Here is a 13,930-nt window from a genome sequence, read left to right as displayed (position 1 = left end):
CTGCTTCTTGAGAACCTGGCCTAAGACAATAAGCATATGATTTTAAAACAGTCATGCGAAGAAGACAGGACTTGAAAAGATCAATAATAAAAGCAAAAGCAATGACACTAAAATGGCAGAACTAGATTTTTCCTATTTCCAGTACAATCTCTTCTCAGCCAAAACGTGTGATGAAAATGACAGTTGGTGAGATGTAATAAAAAGTCAGCTAGGAGAATTAAAAACTACAAAGAAGACCATTTGAAACATGGATTTCTACCCACTTTTCTAGCAAATGAATCTTGCCTTAGTGGTTTACGGTATTAGCTAAAATAACATAAAAATACTGTTAGCAAGGTATTTAATATCTATGCACCCAGAATATGAAGGTAAATCTCAATAATCTTTTCAGTGATATTTAATTATGTGACATGTAATACTTTATACACTTTCAGTAAGATTTCTTACTTCTGAGGTTTCTTACTTAACAGTGAAAGACAAAACAAAACAAAAATATCAAAGAAACCAACTTATTTTCCATTGGGGAAAAATTTCTTTCCTGCCAGAGTTTAAAATGGCTAAAATAATGTAAAGAATTTTACAAAAGAGACAAACTAAAACACATTCTTCAGGTAACATCTACTAAAGGGAATATGCATAGAAAATATTGTGGAAAGTTGAAGAAACAAGTATTAGTACAAATAATTCCATGTGGGAGGTTACTATTCATTTGGATGAAAGTACAAGTGTTTCTAATATGTCTCAGCTTATGATATTTGTTAGAAAAAATTCTGAGTCATGATTTCTTTAACAAAAATTATTTCTCATGGGAAAACAAAACTGATTTTTCTTTTTAGCAGAGCGACTAAATTTACGAGAATAAATGAATTTTCTGGAATACCATTACCGTGCCTCACATGAAATCAAATCATTAAATTCTTCATTGGCAAGATATAACAACAAGAAAGTTGAACCAGATTGTACAGGCTTCTACAGGATTTCATAATCGAGTTATTTTAATAAAAACAAGTCTTTAAAAGTTTAGTGTAGACTCTCTATAATACTTTTTAATTATCTGTAGAATGGGCATAAAATTTTTTCATACAACAGACAGGTTTACTGATATTTTGTGGCAAAGTACTTTAAAAAGCTGCTAAAGTGGTCCCAGCCGGGAGGGTCCGGGGTTGGATTCCGGCCAAGGGCACGGACCTCGGTTGCAGGTTCGATCCTTGGCCCAGGTCAGGGCACGTGCGGGGGCCACCAATTGACGCGTCTCTCTCACATCGACGTTTCTCCCTCTCTCTCTCTCCCTCTCTCTCCTCTCTTCTCTCTCCCCCCCCCCCACTCTCTCTGAAAAGCAATGGGAAAAAATATCCTCAGGTGAGGATTAAAAAAAAAAATTAAAAAAATAAAAAGCTGCCAAAGTGAAGATGAGTTACAAATTCCCCTTTTACAAAAAGGAAAGTTTCAAATTTCCTGTCCTTGCCTGTGCTGACTAGTCGCTCTCTGTAAAATGCAATGTTGGCAGATATTTTGGGAAACAGAAAAAAAGGAACACTTTATCTGTTCCTTCAAGTTAACAGTGACCTTTTAACAAAGAATGGAAAAGTAATTGCTTATCAAAGCAAGTATAATTTGAAAACACATTTGGAAATGCTTCTATCATTCTGTAATTTTTGTTGATGGAAGTGACATAAGTTTCTCACCTATAAAAATTAAAATATGCTGAAATTTGGAAACAGAATTGTCAAACTTGTTTGAACATTTTCCAGATGAAGAGTTACTGTAGATTTTTAATTTGTTTGTTAGATATAAAAATGCAACATCTGACGGCATTAGGGAAGAGGGATATTTCTAGAGGAATTTCAACAAAACCTTCCCATAATTAGGACATAAAAACAGGAAAAAATTGAGTATCATGATTTTGCACGACTGCCTTTTGAATCTTAGTACTCTTTTGAGTTATGTTTTTCATCTACGATAGACATTAAAACCAAGAAGTGAAATAAATTGAATATAGAATCATATTTTCAAGTCTTTCTCTATCCAAGATGTTAAACCAAGATTTTCTAAAATAATGACATTATTAATATTTTGGGTGAGAAGAAAATATTTGAAATTCATAAATAAGTAAAACTTATTTTAGAAATCTCTTTCTTTAAAAATCCCTATTCCAAGTGTGTTTTATAATATAAAGAACATTATTATAGTACATATAACTTATTAGTTAAAGATTGGTGATACTTTAAACATTTTTATGATGATGAATGTACAGTCAAGAGTTTGGTGACTACTGGTGGATTACTCTTTAATCAAACTCTTCAAGCTGCTACAAAGGAGCATTTTAACTGCATTCTAAAATAGGCAAAAATCCAAGATGTAAGGATGAACATTTTTCCTTTTTTTCTTGGCCAAACAAGCTGGAATTTTCCATGAAGTAATGCAGTGTGTGTGACTCGAGCATCACTCCCACAGTGGGAGAGTCAGGCTCCCGGCCTGCGGCGGCGGGTTGGGGCCCCCTCATTGTTGACCGCGGAGAGCCCAGAGGCGCACCCCGCGCGAGGCTTGGCCTTGGCCTTGGCACCTTGATCCCACCCAGTGCGGAAAGGTGATTCAATGCATGGCAGGTTCCCCCCATTTCGTCAAGCAGATGAATCCCTCTTCTGTTTACAGAGGTGGAGAGAAAACAGCTGTAGCGTCTCTCCTAAAACGCCCTAAAGAATGGAAGTTTTGGCAGGTATTTCTTTCTTATTGGCTGAGGCAAAAATGGACACGAATAAGAGAAAGTGTTTCCTCAAAATTTTAAAGGCAATTGGTTACAAATTTAATACACGAAGATTAATAGCTTTTCCAAAAATGGAAAAGACCCAGTTAGAAAAAAAATGAATAAAAGATCCCATATGCTATTTAAAAGATTATATACTCAGGGACAAAACTAAGAAATGTGCTGGGCCCACATGAAGCCAGCTGGAGGATATCGAAGATGATCTGGGTCTAATTTTCCACAGTCAGCTCAGCTGTCACTTTACGGGGAATACTGCCCGGATACCCCCAGCCCAGGTTATACCAAATCACTTTGGAGAAGGCCACCATATGACCATGTATCTCTTCCCTAAAGCTTCACAGTTTCATGGTTTCATGTACAATTGTTTGGTTAATCTCTACTTCCCCTCCCGGATTTCATAAAATCTATGACACCAGATGCACTGCTTTAGTTACATTTGTATCTTCAGTTCTAAGCAGAGTTCCTGGTGTAATAGGCACTCAAAAGATGTTTCTTGCCTGAGTGAGTTCGCAAAACTCCAACATGTTGAAAGCTGCAAAGAAATAGAGAAGTTCTTTCTCTGGAAAAAAACAACTACTGTTCCACTTTTCTGTGGTTACACATATTACTAAGTTTTGAAATATAAATGCAATTTTTATTCTAGTGAGAGCATTGTTCATTAGATAAAAATATTGAAACTACTATTCTAGAAATACTATATATAGAAATAGAACAGGATCTTTCAAAGAAATGTCAATTATATATAAGAATTTATGTTGAATACTTATTTGGAAGATTTATATATTATAAATCTTGAAAAAGGTAGCATATCTAGTAGGTTAAGGTCCACCAATATGACTAATGATACATTGGTAGGTATTTAATATTGGAAATTACCAACAAAACATTAGTCATGCTCTTTTTGTTGTTGTTAACCCTTACCCAAGGATATTTTTTCCATTGATTTTTCATTTTAGAGACAGTGGAAGGGAGGTTGGGGAGAGAGAGAGAGAAACATCGATGTGAGAGAGACACATCAACTGGCTGCCTCCTGCAACCTTAAGTAGGTGAAATTCTTTATTTTGGAATCTTAAGGATTTCTTTCCAGTTGTCTTATGCATTTGTAATTATTATGGTATTAATTTGTGAGTTTTTTCCCCCTGAAATAGAAATATCTTCAAATTGAAGTATATCAAGTTCAAGACTTTAAGGGATGCTGCACAGCAGAAAATAACGTGCTGATTTGAAAATCTGGATAACATTCACTCAAGTGCTTCCAGGAAAAACAATTCACGTAATCCTTGCTTTAAATTTTAGTTTGTTTTGTACATGAGAACTGGTTTTTTAGTGCTAATAAATCAAGCGCTGCTCATGAAAAAAAAATCTGGATAAATTTAGGCAGAAGTCAAATTTCAGCTTCTTCAACTTACTCTGGAAGAAACAGTTTATTAAATACACAGAGATAAAGACCTTAAATAATCCCAAGGCCAAAAGGGAGAACTCAACAAGATAAGCATCCTTTCTATTGTAACGTACAAATAAACTGTTGGGAAGAAAGGGGAGAGGGAGAGAATTTCTGTAAGGCACATGTTGCAAATGGATAGTGAGCCAAAAATTCAACAAAACAGTATGCTCGTCCGAGACAAATGCACAAAAAATTATTGTATGCAGTTTTGATGTGTTAGGAATTGGCTCTGGTTGCCTGAGGCTTCTGAGTTCAAGCCATGGAGATTTAGGGAGAGGAGATTCTCTCACTTTTGGGGGCTGCTGGTTCCCAAATGAGTAATCATTTTTCCTCCAGCTCACAGCTTTCTTTTTTCTTTTTGTTTTTCCCCCTTCCTCCCTTCCTCCCTTCCTCCCTCCCTCCCTTCCCTCCCTCTTTCCTTCTTTCCCTTCTTCTTTTTAAAAATATTTCTTTATTGATTTCAGAGAGAGGAAAGGAGAGGGAGAGAGAGAGAGAAACATCAATGATGAGAGAGTCATTGATCGGCTGCCTCCTGCACGCCCCCCACTGGGGATCGAACCCGCAACCTGGGCATGTGCTGGGACCGGGAATCGAACCCCGATCTACTGGTTCATGGGTCGACGCTCAACTGCTGAGCCACGCCGGCCGGGCCAGCTCAGAGCTTTCTTAATAGACCAGAGCTGGCCAACAGACCACAATAGGCTTAAAATACTTTTAGTTAGCTCTAACCCCTTGAAAGAGCTTGGCAGTATAGAATCCAGGTAATCTAGGTCAGGCAGACCAAGTAGGTGAGGAATTTAATAACTATGTGGCTTATTTCATGAGAAAGTGCTGTTACACTACAGTAACTGGGGTGTGCATACAAATCACTTGGTGAGCTTGTTCAAGAAATTGCCTGGGGCCCCACCCCCAAGCTTTTGAGTGAGTAAGTCTGAGGCTGGAGTCGGGAATTTGCATTTCTAACAAGTTCCCAGGGAATGCAGGTCAGGGAACTTCACACTGAGCTCACTGCTCCAGGTAGGTTAGCCCATCCCTCATGTTTTCTCTTTGACAGATGTGAGATAAAAGCCAGGTAAGCGGTACTAAAATTTATTGCTTAAGATCAGGAGCTACAAAGTCATCTGATGGATATTGTTCACTTTAGGTTGTATAATCTTCCCGATTCAGGTGCAGTCTAACCTTAGATTTAATTACATCTTTAACAACTGTATATAATAATGAAATCAGTTCTATCATGTAGTACCTGCCAATTTCACAAACCTATACACCTCAGCAGTGCACTTACTGCTTCTCCCCAATTCCTCTCCCCTCCCCCGCCCTTAATTCATCATAGCCCGACTGCGGCCCCTACCACATATACTATTGAAATTCCTTTCTTAAAGGTTAGCGTGAAACCCGTGGCTTTTCTCTGCCCCCATCCTGAGTCTCTACTAGTATTCAACACTGTTGATTTTTGTTCTTCTGGGAACCCTTCTTTTGGCTTATCTGCCACATCACTCTCCCCTTTGCCCTTGGACAGACATCACTGATTGCAGCACTCCTATCAAAATCTGAATAATTCTTCACAATGTAGCCCTTCAGAAAAACATTCTTAGAGAGCTGATTGGTCTCCATGGCTTTAGGTTTCACTGGATCAAGCCTGGCCTGAAGCCTGCTACCGCTGGACATTCAGTTAAATAAGGCAATTCATTCTTTTTATGTTTAAAAACCATTTTGACTAAGTTTTCTGTTACTTCTAATCATGTATTTCAAGTTCTATATTGTGTTCACATATTTCTTTGAGTACATGTTTTATTTGGGGAATTAGTAATAATAAACTCTGAAGACTACCTGCCTAAAATGTGTTAATTAGTCCTTATGCCTCATTTGCAGTTCATTTGCCAGGTGTTACTTTGCAATAATATATTCTTGGGTTTGTACTGATAAAACATTAATAATTTGTCGGAATTCATATTTGAGAATTAGTTATACAGTCTTATCAATATTATTGTGATTTAAAAAATCTATAATATCCAAAGGAAAATATTCTACAATTGAATCCATATAGTCAGGTACAGTATCTAGTACTCACAAGGAATAAAACATTGTCTCATTTTAGCAAAACACTTAGAGGAACAGTAATAAAGAGAAAGTAAGGAATTCAAGAAATTATTGACTCCGGGACACAGAAAACAGTATGGTGACTGACAGAATGGGGGGCGGGTGAGGTAAAAGAGAGTAAAGGGGGGACGGAAGGAGACTTAACTTGGGGTGGTGAACACACAATACAATATACAGATGATGTACTGTAGAATTATATACCTGAAACCTATATAATTTTATTAACCAATGTCACCCCAATAAATTCAATAAAAAAGAATATTAGCAGATCTGTTGTCTTTTAATTCTTGCTACTAATTTTCTTAAAATAAATTATACATTTTCTTTATTTCAATATACCAACAATTTTTTTCTTACTGTTGTTAATCCTCACCTGAAGATATTTTTTCCATTGCTTTTTTAGACAGTAGAAGGGAGGGAGGGCGCAAGGAGAGAAGCACTGATGTGAGAGACACATCACCTGGTTGCCTCCAGCACAGGGCCCCCGCACAGGCCCCAACCTGGGGACTGGAGTGAACCCGCAACCAAGGTACATGCCCTTGACTGGGAATTGAACCCGGGACCCTTCAGTGCGCAAGCTGACGCTCTAACCACTGAACAACACTGGCCAGGGCAATATACCAACAATTTTAAGTACTACAATAATTAATATAAACAGTAATAACACCCATCTTTTTTTTTTTTTAAATATAATTTTATTGATTTCAGAGAGAGGAAGGGAGAGGGAAAGAGATAGAAACATCAATGATGAAATTCAATGATCGGCTGCCTCCTGCATGTCCCCTGCCGGGAACTGAGACCACAACCTGGGCATGTGCCCTGACCGGGAATCAAAACACAATCTCCTGGATCCTAGGTCGATGCTCAACCACTGAGCTACGCCCACGAGGCAATAAATATCCATTTAAAATGTTAGTTACAAAATGTTCAGTATAAGACAATTTAACATTCTAGTGTAGATTGCTGAGGATGCGTATAGGCATGGAGCCAACAGAGATGAGTAAGGTGATGAGATGAAAGATTGAATGAGAAATTATCGGCAGAGGTAATTTTAAGGGTCTTGTTCCAGCTTCTTATAATTCCACAGTGATTTCTGAGATGTAAGAGAATTTTAAAACTAACTAGACAGGGACAGAATAAATCTGGATGATAAAGTAACAACTTCCTCTTTCAATCTGAACTATTAAAAACAAGCTTGTTTTATTTTTAAAAATTAGTTTGTATATAAGGGTTCTTTAAATTCCTGTGGGAAAGGAAGTAAAAATGACGTCAGGGAAGGGGACAGGATATAGTCTTATTTATCTCTGTTGGCTCCCTGCCTATATGCAGTCACAGCAATTACAAAAAAGATACAAGAATCTTCAGAGTAGCATTGTTATGGCAAAAAATTAGCAGCAATCTGAAAGTTCATTAACAGGGTAATTGTTAAGTAAACTGTAATTGTACCATGTAGCACTATAAAAGAGTAAGGTAGATCCATTCAGTCATTCATAGGACAAATATTTATTGAGTCTCTACCAGTTCTAGGTGTTGGAATTAAGCAGAGACTATGGTAAATACGGTCCATGCTCTCATGGAACTTCCATGGTACTGAGGAAAGAAGATACAAGCAAACAAATAAACAAGGGAAATTCAGTGCTATGAACAAAATATGACATGATAATTTGATAAAAAAAAAAAAAACACATATAGGCAATGGGGGTTCCATTAAATAAGATGGCCAGGGAAAGCTTCATTGAGAAGATATTATTTAAACTGAGATCTGAATAAGGAGGGTAAGCCATCTATAGGAAGAGCTAGGGAGAAGTGTTCCAGGCAGGGAAGGTGGCAAAGGCTCTGATGCTTGAGTTCAAGAACGAGGCCATTATGACTGGAATGGAGTTTAAGGCAAAGAAGTAGCTAGAGCCAGATTATGGCCCTTGAAGGCACTGTGAAGGTGTTTAGATTTAATTTCAATTACAATGGGAATACACTACAGGGTTTTTTAAAAGTGAGTGGCATAATCTGATTTACATTTTTAAATATTTGTATGTGGAGAATGAATCACTGGACAGATAAGGAAGCCAGTGTGGTAGCGGGAAGATCAGTAGGCTATTAGACAGTAGGCCAGGCGACAAGTGATGGTGATGCTTTAGGCCTGGGTGGAACCAAAGGCAATGAAGTGGAGGTATTCAAATTATGCTTTGAAGGTGAATGGGTTACTTTGTGAAGGGTAAGAGAAGTGGAAGAATGACAACTGGATTTTTAGATAGAAAACTGAGCAGTTGATAACACCACTTACTGAGTTGAAGGAGTAGGTTAGGAACACATTTGGTGGAGAAAAACGAGAGTTCTGCTTTGCACATATTAAATTCAAGATGTCCATTAGAAATCCAAGGGGAAAGGTCAAGTAGACATTGGGATATATAATTTGAAGCTTGGATAGGGAGAAGATTGGAGTGGAGTTATCCAGAAACTGGTTGAAATTATCTAGGGAAAGAATGTAGATAGAGAGTGGAAAATAGTTCAGGAACGAGCTTCTAGGCATTTCAACATCAGGAAGTTGGCAGAGGAGGAGGAGCCAGCAAAGGAGACTGAAGGGTCAATGAAGAGGAAGAAAATGTGATATCACAGAAGGTAAAAGAAAGTGTTTCATGACGAAAAGAGTGTGGATTGTGAGGAATGCGGCGTAGAGCTCATGAAGATGACACAGAAGATAGCACTGGATTTCACAACATGGATGGCAGAAAAGGCCCCATATACATACCAGTAATTCCAATAAATGTCAGTAAACCAGATTCACAAATTAAGAGAGGTGCCAAGACACTCAGATTTGACGAAAAACACTAAATCTTTAAGAGACATACCTTAAATAAGACCACACAGAAAATTTAACAGAAAAAGACGTCCATGTCATGCTGATAAAAGGAATTACCCATGAATATGACATTCTTGTCCTGGCCGGTGTGGCCCAGCGGTAGAGCTTTGGCCCAGGCTCAATTCCCGGTCAAGGACATGTACCTGGTTGTAGGTTCGAGCTCCAGCCCTGGATGGGGGAGCATGCAGGAGGCAACCAAAAGTGTCTCTCTCACATTGATTCTCTCTCTCTCCCTCCCTCCCAGTCCCTAAAAAGCAATGGAAAAAGCATCCTCGGCTGAGGATTAACCCCCAAAAAAAGTTTTTTATGGTGTATTCCAAAAGTTTCTTAGGAATTCGAGTTGCAGGTGAATGGCATGGCTATACTTGTAGATATGCAATGGCTAGTAACATGTTTGAGAGCTAATTATAAGGTAAATGTAAGACAATATGGTCATTGTCTTTTAAATGAGTAACAGGCACACATGCAACTCGAATAAGGAAGCAAGCAAAGACCCTTCTGGAATAATGCTGAATCAGGGTATATTGCAGATGACCTCACACACGTGGAACATATGGATGCTGTCTCTGTGATTGGACTAGCAAACACCCTTCTTACCCTCACCCCACAATCTTCATGTCCCAAGCAGTTGGGGTTAATCAGATGTGTGATAGGTTCTTAGCTTAATCCATATAAAATTTCACGGTCTCAAATATGATGAGCTAAACAGTAAGGTGAAGAACACCGCGTTATTCCCAGAGCATGCCTGGGAATCCCCGAGTCCTCTGACAGGTAGTGCTGTGTGTAGAACACATACAGGCCCTTGGAAGGGGTCACATCCTCAAGACACATTTCCTCTTGGTCTGCTAGCACGTTTCTGGGTATGCCATTGGTTTGCTTTATAACCGTCTAGTGAGGTTTTGGAAGGTGATGTTGCAGGTCATCAAGAAGACATGACTGCTGGTTGACCCAAGAGCTGAACCTGGGCAACTGGAGGCTCCCCACCTCCTCCCTTCTCTGGAATGTGTGTTCCTTTTGCCTCCCCTGTTCCCAGAAGCTGCCCCAAGGAAACCTACAGCCTTGAGAGACCACGTGAACTACCAGTATGTGTAACTATCCCCATTAGGGCCTCTACGTAAACTTTTAAGATCTGACAGGCAGGTGCTCAGATGTACTTGGCCGCCTTGCCTCATACGTTCTCTTGCTTTTCAGCCTGCCACCTACCAATCTGGGGTGACCTGCGTCTTTCTTTGGTCTCTCCATGCCCTCCATGTATGGGGGCCAGTTTCAGATTACACCTGGGAATCTCCCAAGGAGGTTGCAAACCAACATGGGGGAGTGTAACTTGACCAAGTTTTAACTCTCTAGGTGCCCCTCCTCTAAGTAGCTGCAACTACAGCAGTCACTATTCATGTCACCAAAATCCAAAGCCTTGAGATGCTTCATATAAAATCGAGGGTTAATATATGAAATTGCCTTCTTTCCCCTTAATAAGCTAACAAAACTTAGAGCAAAACGCACAATTATTTTATCACAGATTTAAAAAAGAAACAAATACTTAATAATTATCTAGCAAACAATAGTTTTACCTTCAAGTTGGGTGTAATTTCATCCATGAGCTACATGAGCAGTAAATAGTGGCACTGGTAAGGAAAGGAAACGCTTCACTATAACCACCGTTTACTCAACATTTTAACAAACTTTCAGCTTTACATCTTACTACTGTCTTCCAGGTACCTTGACCCTCAAGACAAATTGCGATCTGCTTGCTTGCCAAACGTCTAAAACAATTCCATTTCTATGCTTTGATTTATCCTGTTTCTTCTACCTAAAATGTATCCTCTGCCCACCACACTGCTCTTAGCCCATTAAAATTTGATTTCACTTAGAACTGTTCAAAAGTACATACAGTCTGCCTGCCTAAACTGAGGGAGTATTTAAGAAGATTGCATATGATTATCTGCTAATTTTATAGATTTATGAATTGGGTAAGATGTTCCCATATACAGGGTGTCCCGAAAGAATGTATACACACTTTGAATGGTTGATTATAAAGTCAGTGTTTATTAACACTGGAAAGGAGTGAAAAATTGAGTTATCAGCTGTTAAAATGTATATACATTTTCTTGGGACACCCTATATATGAGCTCTAAGATCCCATATGTATAAAATATTTGTAATTCTGTAATTACTCTTGACATATATAACAGAGTGGGAAAATGTAGACGATTTATTTTTAGGAAAGGTAGAAAAATATTTCACATTTAAATGTCATATTTGGGTTTATAGCTGATTAATGATATTTATCAATTACGTTATGTGTTAATTTAAAAATTTACAGGTCTAATCAATTAATAATTTAAATAAGATTTGGGGAATATACTGCCGAGAGAAAGAAATATTTTTAAAATATTTATTTGTAAAGCTAATTGAAACCTTTTGCAGAGTAGAAATGTTGAGGAAGTATTTTTTTTCCACTTTCACTACTTTAAGAGCATTATCACAGAATTTCAATATGAAATAAGCAAAAATAACACTATCAATTAAAATAAGTTTGGTGAATTTTAGCCCCTATATCAACCCAGATGGAAAGGGGTTTTACCCTTTATATACTAGGGTAATTAGAATCCATTTTATTGTCACCAACTGAGTTCCATAAATCTGGGTCTGGAGGGGTGTTGGTGAAATGGGTGAAGGGAATTTAAATGTACAATCTTCCAGTTATAAAATAAGTCATGGGGATGTAACATACAGCATGGTGAATATAGTTAATACTATATTGTAAAATTAGGAATGTATCCTAAGAATCCTGAAACATTAATCAGAAAGGATATATGTACCCCGATGTTCATAGCAGCACAGTTTACAATAGCTAAGATCTGGAAACAGCCCAAGCGCCCATCAGTAGGTAAGTGGATAAAAAAGCTGTGGGACATTTACACCATGGAATACTACGCAGCTGTAAAGAAGAAGGATCTCGTACCCTTTGGGACAGTATGGATGGACCTGGAGAATATTATGCTAAGTGAAATAAGCCAGGCAGCGAAAGACAAGTATCACTTGATCTCACTTATATGTGGAATCTAAAGAACTTAATAAACTGATGAACAGAATAGATTCAATGACATGGAAGCACAGATGAGTCTGATGAATGTCAGAGGGATGGAGGAGGGCAGGTGGGTGGAGGGGGAGAGAGTAACCAAAGAATTTATATGAATATATGCACAACCCAAGGACAGGGACAATGGTGGGGAGAGGGACTGGGGAGGGGGAAGGGACGGGATGGAACGGGTCATTGGGGAGAAAAAGGCACATCTGTAGTATTTTAAACAAAAATAAAATTTAAAAAAAAATACAGCTATTAAAAAAAAAATTAAAAGTTGCTAAGAGAGTAGATCTAAAAGTCCTTATAAAAAACCCCCACAATTTTGAAACTATGTATGGGAACAGATGTTAACTAGACTTATTGCGGTGATCATTTCACAATATATACACATATCAAATCATTATGTTGTACACCTAAAACTAATATAAAGTTATATGTCAGTATATCTTAATTAAAAAAAATTGTGGGCCTGGAGACCTCTGGGACCAGGGGAGCCTTTAAAAGTTTTTAAGTAGAAAAAAAATCAATACTTAAACCCTGAATATATCTCATCTACATTTTAATTATTAATAACACTTTAAATATAAAAATCAGACTGTCAGCTGTATAAAGTAATAGTCTCATGAACACATTTATATTCTTATTACTAAAAACAATTATATCCCTATATATGCAGTATATTTTCTTTCAGATTTGGTTTTAATTCTAAAGAAATTATCTTACAACTAATTTGGATAAAAATCACATTCTATACAATAGAGAACTGTAATTACACGCAAAATATTTCAAGAATCTAAATTATCATCTTTTAAATATTTGCATAAAAGTGACAAAATTCTTACCAGATAAACTGAAAGCATTTATTTATAGCCTAAACTTTTAAAACAGCTAAAACAAGAAGTAACTTTAAACTTTTTACATCACTAATCTCTTTGAGACTCTGATAAAGGTGTAGAATTATTCCCCAGAAAAATGCACATGCTGAAGCCTGTCTAGGTATTGAATATTCATTCAACATATATTAATTGAATGCCTACTGTCTTACAGGGATCCAAAACAAATAGAGGCACGAGTACTTTTCCTCCTGGAGTTTACACCATAGAGATGAAGACAAAAAAAATTAAAAATAAATAAATAAGACAATGACAGGTCTTCATATGTGCTACAATGGATTTCGGTTACGAGAACCTTTAATTTAGGACAAGGGATAAACCTCAAATCTGAAGAGGTAATATTATTTTAAATTTTTTAAAAAAAAGAATCCATTTTATATCTCATAAGAAAATGTCATTATATAACAAAGGAAACTTTAAAAATATGTATTAAGCAAATATTGCAAAGCACATGATATATAAGTGTAGGAACTTTTTAAAAAGTGTAGTTGGCATACAACATTATATTGGTTTCAGGGGTACAAAAGTGTAGTTGGCATACAATAATATATTGGTTTCATAATTTACATACATTATGAAGTACTCACCATACTCAGTCTAGTAACTATCTGTCAGTGTGCCAAGTTATCACAATATTACTATTTTCCCCTTCACCTTTTTTCACCCCTCCCCCACCCCTTCCCCTCTGGTATCCAAGTTTGATTTCTGTTTCTGAGTCTGTTGGTAAGTGGAAGAATTTTTAAAATCTGAGATAATGGACTTGATGACATTTAAGGTTGAAAACAAG

The sequence above is a fragment of the Miniopterus natalensis genome, chromosome 1 (assembly GCF_054644295.1).
Source record: "Miniopterus natalensis isolate mMinNat1 chromosome 1, mMinNat1.hap1, whole genome shotgun sequence".
NCBI classification, from domain to species: domain Eukaryota; kingdom Metazoa; phylum Chordata; class Mammalia; order Chiroptera; family Miniopteridae; genus Miniopterus; species Miniopterus natalensis.
Note: the sequence above shows the minus strand (reverse complement) of the source record.